Source organism: Aptenodytes forsteri, unplaced genomic scaffold (assembly GCF_000699145.1).
Source record: "Aptenodytes forsteri isolate BGI_AS27 unplaced genomic scaffold, ASM69914v1 Scaffold249, whole genome shotgun sequence".
Classification (NCBI taxonomy): domain Eukaryota; kingdom Metazoa; phylum Chordata; class Aves; order Sphenisciformes; family Spheniscidae; genus Aptenodytes; species Aptenodytes forsteri.
This window is the reverse complement of record NW_008796188.1, coordinates 2186402-2208225: the sequence shown is the minus strand read 5'-3', so window position 1 is coordinate 2208225 and position 21824 is coordinate 2186402. Positions and strand designations below refer to the sequence as shown.

The 21824-nt window shown below is 37.1% G+C and overlaps 1 protein-coding gene across 1 annotated transcript in view; it reads right to left on the bottom strand.

The window, feature by feature from the left end:
- Positions 1 to 8561, bottom strand: part of TANC2 (tetratricopeptide repeat, ankyrin repeat and coiled-coil containing 2) — a 224110-nt gene extending 215549 nt beyond the window's left edge. Inside the window, exon 1 of the mRNA XM_009287889.2 lies at positions 8502 to 8561. The gene's annotated coding sequence lies outside the window, so the exon portion shown is untranslated. The remainder of the gene's footprint in view (positions 1 to 8501) is intronic.
- Between the last annotated feature and the right edge of the window lie 13263 nt (positions 8562 to 21824).

Sequence of the window (21824 nt, the reverse complement as noted above, 5' to 3'; positions counted from 1 at the left end):
AAAGATTTCCATCTGGGCACAAACACAATTGTCTTAAATTTGAATTCTGTTTAGAAATTTGCACAATTGTCTTAAATTTGAATTCTGTTTATTTAATTTCTTTAGATGGCTGTTATGTTCCAGCTCGCAGCATAGAAAGAAAATTTCTGGGTTTACATATCCTTCCTCTCTTACAATCTGTTATTAATAAACTCCTTCACATGCAACACGCTTTGCAACATCAGAAGGAGAAAATATGAAGTAGATATTAAATGTAAAGAGGAGGCAACCAAACTCAGTGTTATTTATTTTGGAACATGGTAATATTATAATCCCTCCAACATCCCGCTAATTCAAATGTATTTACCTAGGCTTTGAGCAAGACAACAAGAAGGCAGTAAACACGTCCTGCTACTATTTGGAGAACTGCTTGAGTCTGAATGTGACATACCTTTTCCTCCTCTACAATATTCAGCGCTATGCTGATAACATAATGTGTACATTTGATTGATCATTTTTTTCCCCCTAGAAAAAGCAGACTCAAGTGGTTCTTATATTAAGCCAAGTGTCATAGCCACAATGAAATTAATTTTTTCCTAAAAGTTTATGAACAGAAAAATGTAACTATCACCTAGCAACATTTTTCCAAGACAGCCAAAACAAGAAGAGGTAGTTTCTTTGTGCTCTGTGATAGTAATATGCAAAAATAAGGAGAAGTTGTTTCACCAGCTATCAGGGTTAATAATGATTCACACTAGCATATCATGCTTGCAAGAATACACAACTGTGTTTCAACAAGCAAACCGAGGTACTTCTGAAAGTGTAGCTGCAACAGTGAAGCATGGAGCAAAGGGGGGGCTAACTGATTAAGAATTTATCCCTTCTGTAGGCAGATAACGCAGCCTGCACTGAGCTCCTCTACATAAACCTAACTTACCTGCCCTAACTATCCCAGCGCAGTGACTATAGTGCCACATGTCTGAGTAAGATCTTGAAAGCATTCCCATGGAAGTCATACTCAGAGCGTACAACTCCAGTGAATTAAGCAATGATACCATTCACAACCTGCCGACTTAAGTTATAGGTTGGATTCTCTATTCACACTAAAGTAAATCACTATCACCTCCACCGCTGATGACGGAATAACATCAGAGTTTGACTATCACCAGCCAAGAATAATGTCCTATTTTTCATCTTTTACCTGTGGCATTAAGTGTACTAGTTAGCCAATGGAGGTGGAAGGGCCAAAGGGGATTGTGAAGTGCTCAGCTTGCTATTTCAGATTTAGGTAAAAATAAATAACAATCTTACAGCATTTGGTGAGACTAGGGTAGAAGAGAAAGATCCTGCTAAAATCCCACTAAAGAAAAAAGTGTAGGGTATTTTCTTTTTCTTTTCTTCTTTGTTTGTTTGTTTTAAAAAAAACAGCTCTCCAGGTATCCATTTTGAGTCCCATCTAAGCCTGGAAGGACAATCAATCTCTAAAATAGCATTTTCCTCATTTACTCTCATGGTAGCAGTGGACAGCCCAAAACTTCAAAGTTCCTACAAATTAAGAAGGAGGTTTAGGGACTATCCCCATGTCAGCTTGCACTGAGAAGAGAACCGAGTGGAGCTGTGCCATCAGTGCTGAGGTATAACCTAATTAAACCTAATTATGCTGAAGGAGCCAACTGGACTGAGCCTGAACAGTGCCAAAGGTGAGGACGACAGTTTACTAATGATGTTTACCTCTAGCCTTCACACGGCAAACTGTGCCAGAAATTGCTGTGCTGCTACTGGGATTGAATTAAGTCTCTGCATAGGGCATATATGAGGCCTCCATGAATTTGCTTTGAAGAACCACGGAGTAGAGAAAGAATTGATGTCTTGCATTAAGACCCTAAGTTACCAGCCATGGGATGTCTCAAGGACTAATTCCATATTCTCAGAGCTCACCTAGAAGCTTCAGAGGACTGCTAGTTCTTTAGCGACCTGCACAGGAGGGAGATGGAAAGAAAGGCCTTTTAGTAACAGACCTAGTTTAGCATCAACTCATGACGTGGTTTCTCATTGTGTCTTACAGACAATGTTGTAGTACTCTAAGTGTAAGTACTCGCTAAATTTATATCCTGATTAGTTAAGGTTTTCGCAATATAGAATAACAGAATCAGCAGGTCACCAAAATCAGTTGCTGTTTTTCTTTTGCATGCACAACTACGTTATTTTGTGGCTTTGAGCAAATGCGGTCACAGCTCTTCCTCTGTTTAGCTAATACTGAGCCAGAAATAATATTTAAAAATAAGCACTCTAAATTAAAAATTCTATTGGTCATATTAGTTCATGGAATTAGAAGGATTAAATAGCAAATGGTATTACAGTATTAGAAGGAGCTGGATCAGGCATTTTTTCATACCACCACCAAACTCCTCAATACATCTTACAGTCCAGGTTAATTCTCTTCTCCAGTCTCGCAAGCAGCTGTGTCAGCAGAAGCTTAAGATGCAGTACGCTGATGAGGATCCTTTACACTCCCATTGCCATGGGATACTTCTATCATCAAATCGGGCAACCAAGAGCTACCACACTTTATTTATCATTTAGCTTGTCATTTGTAACTTTACCAAATCTAATGAAGATATTACGCAAGCAAAAGTCTCCAAGCAGTATCAGCAGGTAAATAAAAATGTACTATCTCTATGAACTCTGTTTTGTAGCATCAATGGCACTTCACAAAAGTAGCCTTTTTTTAAAAACAGCTCAAGAATCTTCTGTTTTATGTAGAGACAGACTCTGCCACATGTTGTTTTATATTCTAACAAAGCTAGATTTCAATGAAATAAACAAAAACAGTTTCTGGAGCATGCAAAAGCAGTAGTACAAATACAATGAGGAAAAAAAAACAAAGGCAAGGGAGTAGAGACAGACTGAATGCTGCAAGCTGCAACTCTACACCAAATGCTAAGCTTGAACAAGTCTGCAATATCTCATTAAATCCTCCTGGATGACTAAGGCCTATTTCTTTGTTTTCTTTATTTTAAGACAGAGTTTGTAGACAGGCTGCAAAAACTACTTCACGTTTTGGGTGGCTACACATTATTACAGCCCAGAGAAGTCATTTTTGCTTCTTTTTAGAGATTTCCTAGGGAAGGATATCATCTGTCAGACATGGAATTTCAAAATCAAAGCAAGTTATTTTTGCCCTGTATACCACCACTAAAACAGTGAGATCCCAGTATTTTCCTCTTCTATTTTCACCTCACTGAAAATAAAATTATTTTTTATATAAAGCTGATTAGTAAAGCTAAGCTCTTTTTCAAAAAAGTGTTTGATGTCCAATGAGACGTACAAACATTGCTTGGCCACTGCTGTCAAGTTTTGTGTAAGTTAGCATTAAAAGTATTAAATATAGTTTTGTGTAAGTTAGCATTAAAAGTTATTAAATATATACTTTTCAGAGTAGAACTCTAATCTATGTTTTTTCCAATAATGAAAAGTTTCTAACTACAAAAGTATTAAGGGAATGCAATCTAAGTCATATGGGCAATGCACGTTTCTTCTTAAGAATTTTATTTTCCCCTTAAGTTTTCAGTTCCTTCCTTGCCTCCATAGTGAAAATATCTATGTAAAAGGACAAGCATTCCAAAAGTTGTTTCTAGAAAGTAAAATAACTGTAAATGTTTTGGCCTTCCAAACATTTTAAAAGAAACAGATTTCTTTATACATGTTCACAATTTTCCTCCTTGAAGTCTCAGTTAGGCTGCCTGTGCATTACGGTGATTTTCACAGATTTTAGTAGTTCAAAGCAACAGACTAGTGAGTACAGTCAGAGCACAGCCACTAGAGAGCTTTAACTGAATGTGTGAAAAGGACAACTTTAAGGGAAAAAAAAAGCGCCCATACTTCCAAATTGGAGGTGGTTCAACAATTCTGTCAACTGCCTCTTCGTATATTAATTTGTAGTTGAAAAGTAAGTGAAGTAAAAGCCTGTAAACAAGAACACCTCTGTGCCAGACCACGCAATCCCATTAGCTCATTGTCCGGTTCAGGCAGCAGCTCATACTGTAGCAAATTAAGACAGAATTTACTCCCAGAACGTTCATAATATTCAGCAGAAGTTTATGAACACGATCTAGTAAAAAATTCTTGAAGCATTATATCTATAGACAGATAGATATAAATAAGAAGTATTTGCAAACTTCTATCAAAATACATTTTTCAATGAGAAATCACTACATCTATCAGTGACAAACCACTTCCAAAACTCAGAAGAGTGTAAGAAGTAAATCTTACGGCATCCTACCTCCACGCAATGCTTTGCCAAGCTGTAGACAGGAGCACTACAGTATTGCTTAGCGGTATAGTCCCACCAAATGTGAACGCTGAAAGCCCTCTGTGACAAACCACTTTTGATCATGCAGTGCAGAAGGCAGGCAGGCATTCCTACTTCATTTCTATTGGAGTTCATCATTAAAGATGAAACAAAACTTTGTAAATTGGAATCAGGACTTGGCAGCACCAAGTCAATGGAATATACACAAACACGACAAATAAAGTTTTATAAACAAACTCACTAGATAAGCCTTAATTCCTGTACTTTTACTGCTGACAAATACCATGACAATATTCTGTATTGACAAGCAGGAAAATGGTTAGTCCAGATCTCACTGCTTATTCCTTTATTCCTCTGCTTCTGTCTACCTCAGAGAAGATCCTGAGGCATCACATTTCTTTAGTACATCTTCCCTTAATTCCCAATAGGAATGATGGAAAGAAGATTTTTAAAAAGGTAATTCCTTCTGTGTTTTTCTGCAAAAGAAGAAAGTCCTCTGACAGAAAATATAAACTCAGTTATGCAAAATAACAGAAAAGCTTGTTATGCAAAAAATACTCTATTTTAAAAGTTCCTGGTAGCACCAGATTATCTCTTTTCATGAGGGAAGCTGAACTCACTGCATTAGAAATTACGAAGTGTGTGTATAATAAGCAGCATGTATTAAGACGCAAAAAAAAGGTACCTTTCTAAATATTAGATTTTACAGGATTTAACAACATGTAAAGACTAAATTAACATTTTGTGAACAAAAAAAAAATTTAACCTTTCACAAATTAGTGAACTGTTTTCAAAGAGCATTCAAACTTCAGAAAGGAATAGGTAACAGACTTTTTTAAAATAAGTGACAGATTTATAAAGCTAATTATCACAAGATGAAAGAAATTGAAAAGTGAAAGGAAGACACACAACACAAACTGAGTTAGGCTTTCAAGCATTTACTCCATGTATAACGTATATTGTACACAGAAATCTATTCCACATTTGCTCCTAACAGCTGCTAGACTGAAACTTCCCATGTTCCTCAAATAAATTATTCAAAGTTTAACCTACACTCTTATTTTAAATTGGCCTGAAATTCAAGAGGATGTTTTGAGACAACCTGATGACAAGGACTAGTAGCCCAGAAGAACACATTTAAGCAGCGCTCCGGTGTTCACAGGAAGACTAGACTGCCACACGTCGTAACTGATAATTGTCAGTATATGTCAGAAGCTTCACAAACTTCACGGCGATCAAACGCATTAAACTCTCTGCCTCACGTAACAGCTCTGACTCACAACAGGAGTGTGAATAACTGATTATAACAACTCTGAAGTCAAAGAAAACGTATATTTATAAGCTTGGTCCACGCACATTTAAAAATACAGGAGCAGAATTCAGAGATCAAATACTTCCAGGAACTTTAGGAATGAAAAAAGTATTGTTGTAATCTAGCAAAAATGCCAAGAACTTCTAGGATTATTTGGAAAAAGGAAAACAAAAAAGGAATTAAAAGTACTAAACCCTACCAATTACAGGTTTTTAAGCAATTAAGATTTTATTAGACAAAGGTCTCTAATAGGTTTTAGAACAACTGAATATGAACAAGATTTAATCATTTTATGTTCCCTCACAAAAGCCTGAACACTGATCATTATGATGGGGAGGGCTTGACATGAAGGTCTATCTGTCCATCCCCTCTGGCCCCTCCTCATCAAAATACTTAGAGATCTCTTGACTACCTTTCCTACAGATCCTGCCACTAACCCCCATAACTCAAGAGCCCCTGCATTTGTTCTCTCTCCTTTCCTCCTGTGAGCAGCTAGATATGCCCCTACTGTCTTTACTTTTCCAACGATCCTTGATGGAGATACATAAAAACACACACATAAAAATACAAAAAAATAACTAACAGCATTCACACTGGACAAGTGTGCAGCAGGACAACGTGACAATGTTTCACAAGGAAGCAGGAAGTCAGCTTCAATCTCTGCTTTTATTTTAGAAAAATAAAGCTGCCTTTAATGCTACAGTTGAAAAGTAATTCTGAGAGCACAACATGGTAATATTCCCATGTAAATGGGGTTCCCAAAAACAGCCCTAAGGTGAATATGGCCAAACATATTTCTTGATGAGTCTGTGGTGATTATGGTCACTTAAAGTCTGTGGTGTTTTACGTTCAGAGGTGACTTTTATACAGTAAGAGCCTGAGAGGAATGAGACAAGTACTGTATTATTATGAAAACCCATACAACTTACTCTGAGGAACAGCTCCTTTCGGTACTGTGCTTGGAAAACAGCACTTCCAGAGGGCTAATTAGCTTGGCAACAGTGCCAGACTGAAGCAGCTATTTGCTTCTGGAGCTGTAAGGCAGCAGCAGGAGGACACCACCAGAAAGGTGCCATTCTCCATTATTCAGCACAGATGTACTCTGTGTAGGCTCAAGTTCCCTCTCCTCCGTTAACAGGAGACAGTTGGTTTTCATTTTGTCTAGAATGTAGTCATACTTCTAGTAAGAAGGATGAAGAATAAAAGCACGACTGCTAAAAGCGAGATATGCCACTGATAGACAGCTTATGATTCACTCTGAATCTAGACAACCTTACCATTCTCAAACAACAATAATTCTGGTAAGATAAGCTTGCCGATCACAGAATACTAACTAATACACTTTGCAACCTTAACTTGTCAGTCAAGGTTTTAATTTATTCTTCTGGGGAAAAAAAATTCTCCAACAATACTTTAAGTGTTGGGATTTAACACCAGAAGAACTAAACAGCTATTTAAAATGAGATCAGACACACTACTGAAAGAATGCAACCACTCACTAGAAGAGTCAAGAGTCAGAACCAGTTCTCTTGAACATGAAAATGTGGTGACCTTGAAATTAAGGAAATTTAATTTTGAACAGGGCATTATCATTTTGCATAACCTGGTTTCTAATTCTAGATTAATGATACAGACTGAATTCATAAGGGACACTTACGTTCTCCATATACAATGTCAATTATACTGCCTCTGAGAAAAATGGTAACTGAGGAAAAGTTTGGAATACGATCACCTCACTTTCATCAACTCACCTTCAGTGTTTTTAAGTGTCTTCTGTGTTGCCCGTAACAGCTAAAATTACTGCTTTGATTGTAAATATTATTAGTAGCTGCCTCCATCAACAACCATTTGAACTAGGTATTTACGCTTGAAATAAAACGTGGCACTGTTCTGCAGAAGTTCAGTCTAGTTAAACCGTCTGCCTTGGATGAAGTTTTAGGGCACTTTCTACAGCTGGAACCAACAAGCCTCATTCTGCCAGGACCAACAATCTTGATTCTGCCGCAAACCACCAGAAGATTGAAGCGCGGCAAGTCTCTCCATCAGGAACTGCTTGCATTCAACTTCTAGCTATGACATGGAGCAGCCAAAAATCTGTCACTCAACACCAGCTACATACTGCATGTTCTATTTGAGGCTCCTATCAATCTTAAGTTAGTTTTGAAGATACAGTGGTATGACAGAAAATGAAAACAAAAAACTAGGCAGTGTATAAAGCGGCAGGAAATGTTACAGCACTTGACTACTTCGAGAGATTAAAGGAAACCTGAATTATTTTCTTAATTTTTAAATGATCAAAAATGTGTATTAAGATACAGACCTAATTAAGGAGCTGCTGCAAGCCTGTTCTGCAAACAAGTCTGCTCAAGTCTCAAGAACATTCAATATGGAACTGAAGTTCAATCCATTGGCAAGCACTGGAGATTTTCTCAGAACACAGAAGATTTTGGATTTTACAAGAACAACTTGAAAAATTAAAACATCAAAGTATATTTATACAGAATGCTGTGTCACTATTCTACATTTTGTTTACAAAAAAGTATAAATATTTTAATTAGCAGTTAGAATGTACTCAATAAATAATGTAGAACCTTACATAAAGAAATTTTTTATTACATCAGTTTTCCTGTTGATCACCTCCAGCAGGAAAAGATAGAGAATGATCAAACACTAATACGTGAAAGCTATCACACCTTTTTCTCTAAATACAGAAACAATCAGGTTAAAAATTGGTAAAACTGATACAGGAAAAATGCCCATGTTCCATGTTCCAATTCTAGGTGATCACAGATTAACAAAAAAAAAGAGGACAACGACAACTTCAATTCTATTTAAACAATTAAATAGCTACTGCAAAGAAAATGTGGGACCATGGCCGGGGGGGGGAATTTCTCCTACCTTGATATCTTTAAACAAGTTAAATCTCTACTAAAAAGTGTCTTCCTCCATTCACTGGAAGTCCTGAAAGACATAAAAAAAAAACCCAACAGAATTTGGTTAGAATTCTCAACACACTGCTGCGTCCCATGCTATCTAGCTGTGCACTAGACAGAACTACAATAATCTCATCCCAGGAATAAACACAACTTTTCCGGAGTATTACTGCACAAGCTATCAGACAGCCCCGACTCTTTATCATCACAATTAAAAAGTTAATGCTCATGGTTTTAAATCTCTGTTAATCAATGCTAGTTTCAGTCACTTGACTCTTCCGTTTCACCACTTTCCAAATGGGAGAAGGTAACACTTTCCTTTGATACACAACATGTAGTACACTATTTAAAAAGTAGTATGTTACTTCCAAATATTTCCCCTCAACCTAGCAAGCTCTCCTGCTAAAATCCTGCAACCTCCCTTTAGTGTTTTTTTTTTTAAAACTCAATCCTTACATAAACACAACTCCCATGAAGGGACTCAACACTAAATCAAGAGTTCAGTACTTGGCCCTTTGCTCTGTCATCACGTACTTATAACAAGTTCATCAGAGCGCCATGAGAAATCTATCTTACTACTTACTGAAAAAGACCAGAGCACCTATTTTAGTACCACCATGTGTTTATTTGTGCTGACGATATTGTGTTACAGGCTTTACCAATCTATTCTTTTAGAAATCTCATTTGAGAAACAGCAAGTAGAAGGACATACAGACACATCTCATTTGTCAAACAAACAAAATCCAACAAAAAAAATCGAAGTAAATTGAGACCACCTTAAGTTTGCAAGTTTAAAGCAAAGTAGAATAATATTCAACCACTTCAGTAGGGGATTTTTATTCTACTGCAAGAGGATACTGAACAGTAATTGACAGCTTAACTTGTCATTCACACTGCTCACCAGAACCTTAACAGAAACTTCTCAGATGGTCTTATATGAATAATTTTGTATATAAAACTGTAAGACATTCTATAAATTCATGAAGCAATCCTGTCTTATTTCTCAGGGTTGCCAATTACTGCCCTGCTTTCAATTTTTCACTTCTGTGGAAAAATAACTAAAAAGCTAGTAACCAGCATACGACCTTCACCAGGATTGTGGCTGTTTCAATCAGTCAAGCAAGGAAAACATGCAAATGCAGCTCTAATCCCACAACACTCAAAGTGATTCTTGATATAGCATGGAGGAAGGGTCTGTTCAGCCAATGTCACCCTGGCTCCCTGACCTCTGCCGGAGCCTCCTTCAGCTCATGCACAGTGTAACCTGGACTCTGCACCACAGGCTGCCTTACACTACTCTGCAGGATGATGTCCCTTCTTCAAACTCCCCTGCTGGGTTCTGCAAACTCCTGCTTGCACTTTAAGTCATCAAACTGCCGGTGCATTTGCATTCTGTAGAAGCTGTATCATTAGAAAGACCCAGCTAAAAATTTCTGAATGAGTGTCCAACCACATACAGCAAGAGATCACAGTTACAGAATGTATTTTAATTGAGCCCGTATGGAGGCCAAACCCAAACACATTCAGATCAAGGAAAATTTTTATTAGGCAGTACTTCACACACACAAAAAAAAACAACAAAAAAAACCACCTTATATTCCTTAGATCCTAAAGAAACAGAAGAAGAAAGGATCTTAAAACATTTATTTGGCATTCCCCACAATTCTTTTAACTGGTCAAAAAATAGGTACTTGCAAACACCTCCAGTAGGTGATTGAGTGAAGAGAATTTTTTTCTTTCAAAAGCAGCAATGTTACAATTTTTGGAAAACTGAAAACACGCACAGAGTTTTGGAATAACTAAAAATAACTCCTTATAAATGTTTCAGTTTGCTGCAATCTATCTTCTTAATACATCTCTCTTAATATGATACCCTCTAAAACAAAGAGTAGAATATGGCTTATGTGGTGTAAGCTGTAGATGAGTGCTGACTACCCATAATTTGCTCAATAACTTTCCATCTGTATTCAGAGAGCATATTTGATGAATGTGCTCAGCATTGAGCTTTTAAATAGCAGAGCTTTCATCTGCTCATATTATTACATTAGAAATCTTTATGTGAATGCAGCAGATATTAGCGGGTTGTCAATAAAAACTGAATGTCATTAAAGTGTGTTTATTCGTTAAATGCCTTTAACCCTCTAATTTTAACCCTCTAATTAAAATTGTAAATTCTGCTATTTAACTGTATGAAAGTTATAAATTCTGACATGTTGTATCATAACAAATATATTTAGAGACTAATATACAAACAGTTGGTGGGGGGGGAATCGATTTTAGAATTTTTCCCTCTTGATTAAACATATAAATCACAACTATGGTGTGTTTCAATCAGAAGCAACATACAGTCAGGATTTCTCCAGATATTCTAAGAGTTTGGGGTTTTAAAACTTCTGTCCTGTGGTATGGCTGCAAGTAATAATATATTTTTAAAAATTACTCCTTTTTTTTTTTATTATTATATCAGTATAGTTTTTCCAAGCCAGTTCTCTTGGACTTGGCAGAGAGAAGGTAACAGTCCTACTTCTTAACTCTCACTCATCTCCAAAACCAATACAAATAATCGACTATTGTTTGCTCTATTTGTTTGCTCCCCACAAGCACAAGGCGGGGTATCTGTGAAACAGGCACAAACAGTCACAGAACAACTGTCTAGCAGTGTCCTACCAACTGCAAGAAGTGGTTCAGTCTTTGTATTCATTCTGCCTTTGGCCATCAATGAAGAAGCCAACTACTGACAGTTGGGACTTTTGCCCATAAAAGCCGACTAGGAATAGCCAGCTAATGAGTTCCAATTGCCATCCAAGTTTGCAAATTTAAAACATGACCCAGGCATAGGAATATGCCCAAGTTCCACAAGGAAAAGGAAAAAAAAAAAAAAAAAAAATCTAAGGAATGCTTTTTTTCAACAGAATCAGGTACTTGATGTCAGGAACAACACAAACAGAAACAAGAAACACTGAGAATCTCACAAGGCCGTTCTGTGATACAAAACAGCATGAAAAATGCTTCACCCACCAATCGCAGGCACTGACATTGCATCAAACTGTTGCTTTCTTTTCTTTTAAACAATCATCAGCCCAGAGCAATATCAATTCAACTATACATTTCCTATACTATGTTTACTGTTCCAGTATATCCATCACTTTTTATTCAACTTCATCCAGTGTAACAGAAATCATCCCCTTTAAATAGTTTTTGATAATTCCCTGCATTTGGGACCTTTTCACTGATTCAGACTATTTCGGAATGAACACATCGTGGACAAAGCTGCTCAAACAGTAGTGAGTGAAAGGACATTATGTAATTTCCAAAATAAGAAAACAAGTGCTATTAAAAAGTACAAGTTAGTAATAATGTTGCAAAGCCAAGTAAAAAAAAAGTTAAGGAATACAAGAACTAACATTTAGGATGCTCAGTAGATGAGGTAGTTAAGTAATTCAGACACAAAGCAGTCAATCTGCAGACTTACAGTCCCAAATAATTTCTTGGTTATACCTGTATAGGTAATAACTGTACTGAATTCTTCTGCAGAAGAACGCATTAAAAAACAACCGAAGTGTAAAACAGCAAAAAGACACACGTTCACTATACCTCTAACAACCTTCACATCTAGCGTCAAATTATTTCTTAAAAAGAGCTTTCCTTATATTCTGTTAAACACATAAGTATACAGTCACAAGTTAAACTCAATTTCTAAATATGTACACCCTAGTGCATGAGTGCACCAAAACAAGGCATAAATAAAAGCCAGCTGAATGACTGCCCAAAAGAAGGGCTCCTAGTTAACGTAAGACTTATTAAAACAGGTAAGAAGAACAGTTTATGAAAAAAATCACAATATTGTCAACACTTTTGACAATTAAGCACCTCCCATTGTTCTAGAACAGTTTATGAAAAAAATCACAATATTGTCAACACTTTTAGCTGACAGAATTAAGCACCTCCAATTGTTCTAACCCAGAAGACAAGTACCTACCAAAAGGAACAAATACTTTCAGGTACAGCAACGCACATTCCAGCTGCAATGTTTTCCTGTCAAGCTAAAATCCATGACAGAAAAAAGACTTAAAGCTTTGAGATTTAAGAAACAAAACAGACAACCTGCCTTCCATAGCCAATTGACTACAGCTGTAAAGAGGTACGGTATGAAATGACACTAGGACATTTGATTTCACAGTAACAAGTTTAAGAAGTCCGTCAAGATATCTTGAGATGAATACCACCCATTCTATGTTTGAAAATATTTAACATCAGTATCGAGCAAACTTCTAATTTAACAGGATGAAATGTAAGACTAGTTTTCTATTCATCCTAGAGCAAACAAAGCAATCTTTTTTCCCCCCATAATCTAAGCAAGCAAACACTGCATTTGAGCAGGTAAAAATTCACAGCAATTTTGCAAAGCTAATTGAATCTGAAGCCTCTAAACCAAATGTAGTATAGGTCACACGTACCCTGATCTCAACAGTTTAATTATATTTTCCCAGAGAAATTAACAACTTACTCATACTTTTATCAACAGAACATTAATACACAGACATTAAACACAATGACCATCTGTCTTTGAAAACCATACACTACACCAATGATCAGAACATGTTGCTCAACCAGTCCTGCTGGAAAGAAAAAGCTCTGAAACAGTCTCATGAATAGGGATTTCCATCTTTAAATGAGGTTATTTTTCTAGTTTTGGCTGTCAGTTGCACCAGCTGGTATTCATCTGATAAATTGAGTAAGCTTGGATGGTATTCTAAAATCAAATAAAATCACAGTTTCAATTCTTTGCACATACATACATGTTGGAAACAAAATACATACTGACAAAAAAAAAGTCTTGATTCCAGTTCTAACGCACATAAATTCATTTTTAAGCAAAGTGTGTGTTTTAATGATGCCTGTCATGTAACAAATCAAAGATCGGGAAAATGGCAATATTCTTTAAATTATAGTAATGTAAATATGGCTGACCTAACTTTATTAGGAACTAATCTGGGAAAAAGTCTCATGTTTCCATCTTGATAAAGAGTTTGTCTTCTCAACTTCTTATTCTCTAATTAAAAGTAAGATTTGAATCATATGTTACCATACATAATTAGTGTACTTACAGAGTTCATTACATAGGAACGTATGCCATTGATAAATCAAGAATTCAACCAATAAAACCACACAACATAACACTTCAGTCCATAATTAGATACGTCTTGGCTGATTTTCAACAGTATTAAGCAAGCATCCACTCTACCATATTCTAAGTTGGCAACAGTTTCTTCATGATCATTGCTCTAAATAACTATGGGAAAACATCCAGACATCAATCGAATGAAAAAAAAAAAATCAGAAAATTGTCCATGCTTTAAATTAAGACTTTTCTGCTCACCCCATGTGCCTTAAAAAAACACCCACCACCCCCCCCAAAAAATAAATCAAACCACCCTGTGTGTTAAATACAGGTGACATTTACATTCTGCTATCTTAACAATTCAGACTCCTGGTTTTATATGAATATTATAAGGAGCTTCCATTTTATTTCCTGCTTAACAAACAAATCGTTCCAAGCTATTAATGGAGTATCCCATTTTTCAGCATCTTAATAACATTTATCAAAATCTACAAACTTACGTACTAGCACAGTGATTTTGGGGGCAGGAGCGGTCATTGTTTTGCTGTTACAATGACTAGTGCTACAAAGCCCTCACCTTTCTAATGCCTTCAGATGCTAACGTGTTTAATAACATTAAATGTAACCTGTTTGTTCACCCTCTCTGCTCTATCTACAGATTGGTTATTATTTATTAACTAATTGTTTTGGGTACTGCACTCATAATACACATGCCAACGTGACCATAAAATGATGGGTTATGTTAAGTATGCACCAAGAAAAATATTTTCCTTCCAGAGTAATTCAAGGTTAGGAGACTTATTGTAATTATCTGACATTTTAATAGATGTCAGCAAATAACTAGAAGAGGAGACTTAATGGCCCACAGATATCATGACACTGAAAAGACACCTTACACAGCAGTCATTTTGACCATCCCAAGCCTATTCCGATCTTTCCAGTGCTGCTCAAAGTTTTGCCAGGGATTTCAGCAAGAAACCAAACAAAAAATTCTGACAACGCTGCTCAAACACATGCAACCTAACAAATTTAAGGATCAAATGACTAAAATGCCAAGAGTGTTATTTACAGCATAGCTTTATCCCAAGGATCACATTTACATTCCTGTGTCCATACACCACCATCATTGCTAATGCTGCTTCAGACACTATTGCTAAGAAAGCAGCCTGAGAAGCAGCAAGGATCAGCCAGTGCCTTCGGAGATGGCTGCCAGAATGGACTTCTAAAGATTCCCCCCTCCCCCTGCTCTCTTTTTGGTTTATTTTAATTCCTGGTAGAACTGTGCTCAATTTTCACAAGTTTGTCTTGTTTGACTTTACTCTGGAGTGTGACAAGGACACTTGCACAGGACCTCCTCTAGCAGGGGAACTTCTGCTGTGGCTCCTAACCTAAGAAGGCACCTAATAGCTGCTACTGTGCTGCTTTATCTCAGAAGACTCCTGGATATTGAGGATATAGATACTGAGGATATAAAATAACCACTCCAAACTTCCTTAACCAGTTCCTACAGAACAAACGAATTTCAAAGAAAGAAAGTCAAAACCTTCTCTCTGCTCCTTCAGAAGCATGCAACCAGAACTCAAGTACTCAGAAACACAACTCTTCTTCCCAGCCTGTTTTCCCTTCTGTAAATGCACCCATGTGGAAATGGTGCGGAAAAATGTCAAGATGAAAACAGTTACCAGAAGGAGAGAGAAGCAAGCACAGATGGGGGAAGAAACTGGAAAAATGAAATTCAGGGGGGCAGGGAGGGGAATGGAATCTCTAAAAGGAGAGACAGGGTAAAAGTGTCACAGAATATAAGAAAGACTGAAAAAAACAGGTAAGTGGTAAATGTGAAAAATGAAGGATAGAAGACAAAAAAATACAAGTAACGATGACCGAAAAAAGTTTCTGGAAAGAGAATCTAGGAACAAACTTGCAAGAAATAAAAGGGAAGTCACTACATAAACGTGCATTTGCATGTGCCAGTGACTGCATGTGACACTAAGACCTACTTCTCCTGCATCACACCTAGCAGACTCGGTTGGTACCAGCGCCGGCTGACCTCATTAGAGCTCTGTAATTCAGTACACAAAGCTACCGAGAAAAGGAACATTACGATGCTTTCACCGTAACACACGTACATGACTGCACTAATAAAATGTCTGTAACCTCATGTGCTGTAAGCAAGTGACATGAAACATGACAGTCAGGAAACACAGATAACTGGGGGTGGGGGGGAAATCAAAGCAACAAAAACACTGAATGAGGCATTTGGGGTCTTGGGTTTTTTTTTTAAAGTAGTATTACAAGTAAGTAGCTTGAGTATTTTCTTTGAATACATTTGTTTTTATATTGCCAGAGGATAGAATTATCTACAGTTGAATGAAACAAAAGTAATATCCTCCTGACAGTCGTCTTAGTGAAAAGTGTGTGTCCCTATAAAAAAGTCAATTACTCAAACATATTGTGTAGTCACATTTCTTTTTCAAACATGTCTTGTATTTGGTATAATCAATAATACTAAGGTTTAACGTACACAAACAACTTGGGCTTTGGGTTAAAACAAAAGAGGAAAGACAGAAAGAAAGGAAGGTAAAAACCCCATACTTTACAAATTAAAAAGGATTTTTCATGTGTGAAACCACATTTACATTAAAAAGAACAGCATTTTTTGTGTTCTTAACTTAATCTGCTAACACTACAGACCATATTTTAGATTCTGAGTGAAATACAGCAATGAAAAGGGGATTTAAGTGATAGTTTGTTTCACTTGGCTTTCATTTTTTTGGTAGCTGGCTAACTATATTCCATGCAGGAAAACTGTGACTTAGCAGAAGTGCATATTCCGCTTTCAGTCACTTCTTCAAGCCTTCCAACAAGGGAACACATATATGAGTAAGTACTTGAAGGAAAGGGCATATTTAAACACCTTTTATCTTTTATGAAGTATAGAAGTGATATTTAAAATAGGCCTGACTACTTAAGACAAAGTGTTTAAACTACAAGCAGTTATAAATGGAGCCATTGTATGAGCACACTTGAAATTGCAGCATATAGCATACTTCAAAAGAATTCTGTGTTGTATATACGAGCTCTGCTTCATACTGTTCTTGTTAGCTAACAACTCAGAGGTTTCTGATTTCATCCTGCAATGGGCAGCGAAAATGTAGATATGAAGACTTACAGTTCTGGTATGAAGAACTGCGGTTTTAACTGCAGAAACCAGCTAACCTAAAAGCAAACTGTTACGGGTCCATAAAGAACTCAAGCCAGGAGGAAACAAACAGCAGCAGGCAGAAAATGGTCACAGTGAGAGTACCAAAGGGAGCTGGGCACTTCCCAAACCCCAGACTTAGTTACTTTCAATGTGACTCTTGAAATCTACTACCTTACCATGACTTAAAAAGTCAGCTGAGAATATTGAGTATCCTCTTAACTTATCCCAATTGCACAATAAAATATGTTAGCTCACAGGAGCCATTGCCTTTGGCTCAGGTGTACTTCAGTCACTTCAGAAGACTGGTACAGAAGCATTTGAAAAACCTCACCTGAAATCTGTTTTGCTCTGCTCAGAGCGTATCATATATCCCTTCTACCTTCTCTTCTGCTTGGTCCGTTCATTCTGTTTCACAGAGAGCCAAGTAAAGATGAGTGGTAGTGATGCTACAGTATGGGTGCTTTTCTGAGCCTCTCTAGTACTGGAATGCTTGGGGACACTGTTCTCCTTCATTTTGGGAAAGGAAATGCTCTATCCATGACTCATGGATAGAGTCAAGAGAGTATCAGGAAGTGTGTATCAAAGCTTAAAGATAATGCAGCAGAGCTGAATACAGCAGTATTGGTTTGGTTTGTGTTTTAGACAAAGCATTCACCCCCTCCCCCATTTAGCTTTAATAAAACTTTGGCAGTGAAGGGTGAGATTTCTTGATAAAGTTGCATAACTATAAAAACAATTTGATTTTTTAACCACTATCTATAGTCTGTCATATGGAGGAAATCTAAATGCCTTCTAGAGACAGAGACAGGATGTATGTTTTTCCCTATGTTTGGAACGTAAATGATTGCAATTGCCATGTATAATCTAGAATAATTTATGTTATCATTCATTGAGACAAATCCCAAATCCTATCCATTTCTAAATGAAAATCCTTGCCATTGAAGAGTGTGCACAACCAAGGAAAACAAAAAGAAACAGCAAAAATAACTGGTTTGCTTTCCTTCTGAAGCCTACAGCATCTGAATACTTCTTAAAGAACTGAAAAGATCAGTCAAGAAATAATACATACCTACTCAAACTTGTTTTCTCTCTAAAGCCATTAGGTAGATTTGCTGGTGAAAGCAGGGAGACCTAAGCCTTACCCTTACTTACGTCTCCTTTCTGCTGTGGCACCATCACTACTCACAATGCTACCCTGACAGCAAGTACCTGGAAGGAGGATCGGAATCAAAGTGTTACCAAGGGTCCAAAGCTTCTCTTCGTAGAGAAGTTTCTGTATGGGGATATATTCCACAGCAGTACTTGCATACTATATCCATATATATATACATACACCTCTCATACATGTACTCCACTTCCACCCAAACTCTTATTCCAGAGTTGGGAGAATTTAGGGCTTGAGGAACCGCTGCCCTCTTGGTATGCATTCCCATTTCTTATGTCTTAGGCTTAAAAAGCAACATATTCTCGCTCTCGCTGCAGCGCAACAAAGCCAAAGTCCCTCATTCACCTTTATTACACTCTGGAACAATGTCTATTAAGAACAATGGTCTGAAATTGCCTCAGGCAAATTCTGCAGGAAAACATTTCTGACATCAAGATGTGATACAGAAAATACAGTAATCTCTACTGTTGTATTACCATCCGTATCAGGAAGCCTTTTTTCTTTAACAGGAATGAGTCAGAAAAAGGAAAAATAGTTTAACATTCACAGTGTTGTGGCTAGATTGGATTATCTTAAATCTAAATTGGGTATGGATATCACATTTTCCAAAGTTTACTGCTTTTAAAGCAAAATAATGCAAACAATACTGCAGAAACCACTTAACATTCTTACCACAAGTCCAAAAAAAGACGTATTTCCTCAACTACCACAGAAAGCTCTTTTATGTTGTATAAACACATACAAGGAAAGTGAAGGAGGAAGAACTCTGCTGTTGGCTTTCAGAACCTTGCTATTAAAGTAATATTCATAATCCCGATTGCCCTGTTATGCGATATGTTCACTTAACACATTAGCCTTTAAAGATCACAAGACCCATGAACAAATCCCTGATTAACCCATCAGTGAAGCAACTCACTGGCTCAGTAACACCTCACAGGAATGTAGCCATGTCAAGAAGATGGACATGTATACTAAACAATCGATGAAAACTGGCACGGCCTTACTTTCAGCAGTGATTTAAAGGACGTACTGCAAATGAGGATTTAAGGGTGTCTGCAGAAGTGTTCCGAGAGATACACATGGTATTTGCCTACAATTCACTTGAAATTTGCACTTAATTTCCTCTTTTCCAAATAATTGTTTTTAAAATGCATCTCCTTCTCCTGCTAGATAGTTCCTGTCTACTCAGGCACTCCTCTTCTACAAAGTCCTACTTTGATCTTCCTTGTTGCCCTGCTCTAAGTCTTCTCCAGCTCTAAAATATATTTTAGAAAATGAGCAGACCAAACTTCACAGTCTTCAAGATGGGGCTATTCCACAAATCTCTAAGATGGCTCTATGATGCTTTGCTTTATTCACTGTTTCTTTCCTATTAATCCCTAACATTTCACATTGAGATTTTTTTTTGCTTTGTTTTGATTTTAAAGCTGCCAAGCACTGAGCTGATGTTTTCATGGCTCTACTAGTCATAATCCCAAGATTCTCTACTGAGTGGTAATAGCCAGTTTAGAATCATAGTTTTCTATAACTTGGATTTGTTTTTCCTGCACATGCAACACTTACATTTATCTACATCGCATTTCATTCGCTGTTATTAAACAGTAATTAAAAACTTAAGGCCTTCTGCAACCCTTCAGTCATCCCTTGCTTTTACTGCACTAAGTCTGTATCACTGGCGAGACTGATTACCTCCAGCCTACTTTGTGTTTGAGTCCATTAATTAGCATGATCCTCAGTACAGGGCCTAGTGCCAAATTCTACAGGTAACATCCCTCTGCCGCGACAGCTGACCATTTACTTCTATTTTCATTTTTATCTTAGCCCATTGTTCTCCATGACAGGACACTCACTCTCATGCTGTGCCCGCTCAGTTTTCTAAAATGTCTTTGGTGAAAAAGTTTTGATTAAACTCTTCTGAAAATCCAAGTGGATTATATCAACTGGATCTTCTCCTCCATGATTTGCTGGCCCCTTCAGCAGAACTTCATGTAGTTCATAAAGCAGGAATTCCTTCTACAAAAGCCATGGCGACTCTTCCTGTATTTATCCAGCTGTCATCTAAGTAGCATGAAGTGCTACTTCACGTAGCACGAAGTAATACACAAACATGAAGGTAGTACAATGTGACCTCCATCTTTCTAAAGCAAGAAGCCAGATGAACAGTTTGCGTTTGCTGAGGTAACTTTCCATTTCCCCAGAAGAAACTGATAAATCCCAAAGAATTTCTCTAAGTCTTTTAGCACTTGACTATAAAGAGCCCAAAAAAATGTTATCCACCCAACAACCTGTCCACAGACTCTGTTGTCCTAATGGCTGCTCACAACGACTGCGCTTGCAGAATTCAACCAACTTCCCCTTTTCAGTGCAGTACAAGTCAAGTTAAAGCAATGGAACCTAATTATAACTGATATTTCAGCACCTGTTATGATTACAATAACATAGGTCTTCATTTAAAAAAAAAAAATCAATTAAGAAGTTTAAAACCTTAACCGTATCAGGAGACATCAGATACTCACATTGAGCTCCTTCACTTATCCTCATCAACAACATTATGCCACCCCGGTAAATGGACTATATTCTCTCCTTCAGACCTAAAACAAGCAAGCTACTTCTTGCTTACACAGTGCGTAGCCTTGGTGGTACCTGCCAATGCCTCACACACTACCTGAGGCGGAAACAACAAAAAGCAAGCTTTGAGGGACAACCAGCTGCTCAGCACTGCCAGTGCTACATGGAAATAAGGTTCTCACGTGTCACAGATGGGTGTGCGAGAGACTTTTTTTTTCCCAAAGAAAAACCGACAAAAATGTAACTCTCTCACACCAAGTTTCACTTAAAACACAAATGCAGAATTTTTCTAAATCAGGTAACCATGTCGTTGAAAGTCCCGCAAAATAACTGAAAAGGCATAAAAGCAACTCTTAGGAAAATTTCTTGCTTTAATTTATTTAAAAGATCAAGTCATTTTAGATTAACCAAACCACTGAGCCACTACAATATGCTTCCCTAATAACTGATACATATCTCAAAAATTCCTTTAAGGTGAAACCATTAAAATAATAAGGCAAAACACAGGAAAACTGCCAACTAAGAAATCATTTCTCTCCTTTATAAAGTCCAGGCAGTTAAGATTATCATAAATAAAGCTTGCAGAAAGAAAAATCTTCCTTCTCCCAGTTAGCTTATTCTGCAGAGCTGATAGCACCGTGTTTGCGTTTGGTTTTCCGGGTATAGTCAGTCCATTTCCTCAGCTGTTCTCACAGCTCCTTACAGGAGATACTCACACAGCAACAAAGAACAGAAAAACGAAAAGAAAAAAAAGAAAATCTCAACTGAGTCAACACTGAACCTAAAATTACTCTTGCGGTTTCAAGCTGAGGTCCCTCCGGTTAATAGGTTACTCCACTTATGAGTGACTTTTTGTATAATAGCTACTTTTAATACACTAATACATACAGGCACAAATAGTAAGGTTTCATTGTAGCCCCTATGCTCAGCCTTCAAGAAAAATATGGATCATTTCACTCGCATCAGAATAAAGAGGCTTTCTGAAACATACCTCATATTTAAAGGTGAAAGATAAAATGGCTAAAACATCAACATTTCCACAGTCTAAAATGTTGCTAAAGCACAGGCCAAAAGAATACCAAATACCAAAAACACTAAATACCAAATTAGAGCAGTCAGTCCCTACACAAATATCTAGTTCCCCTGGAAGTTCAGAGTGATTCCAGTTGATGGGTCGGAAGGGTTTGGGTTTGAATGCAGTAAAGAAGCTACTTTCTTATTAAAAATAAAA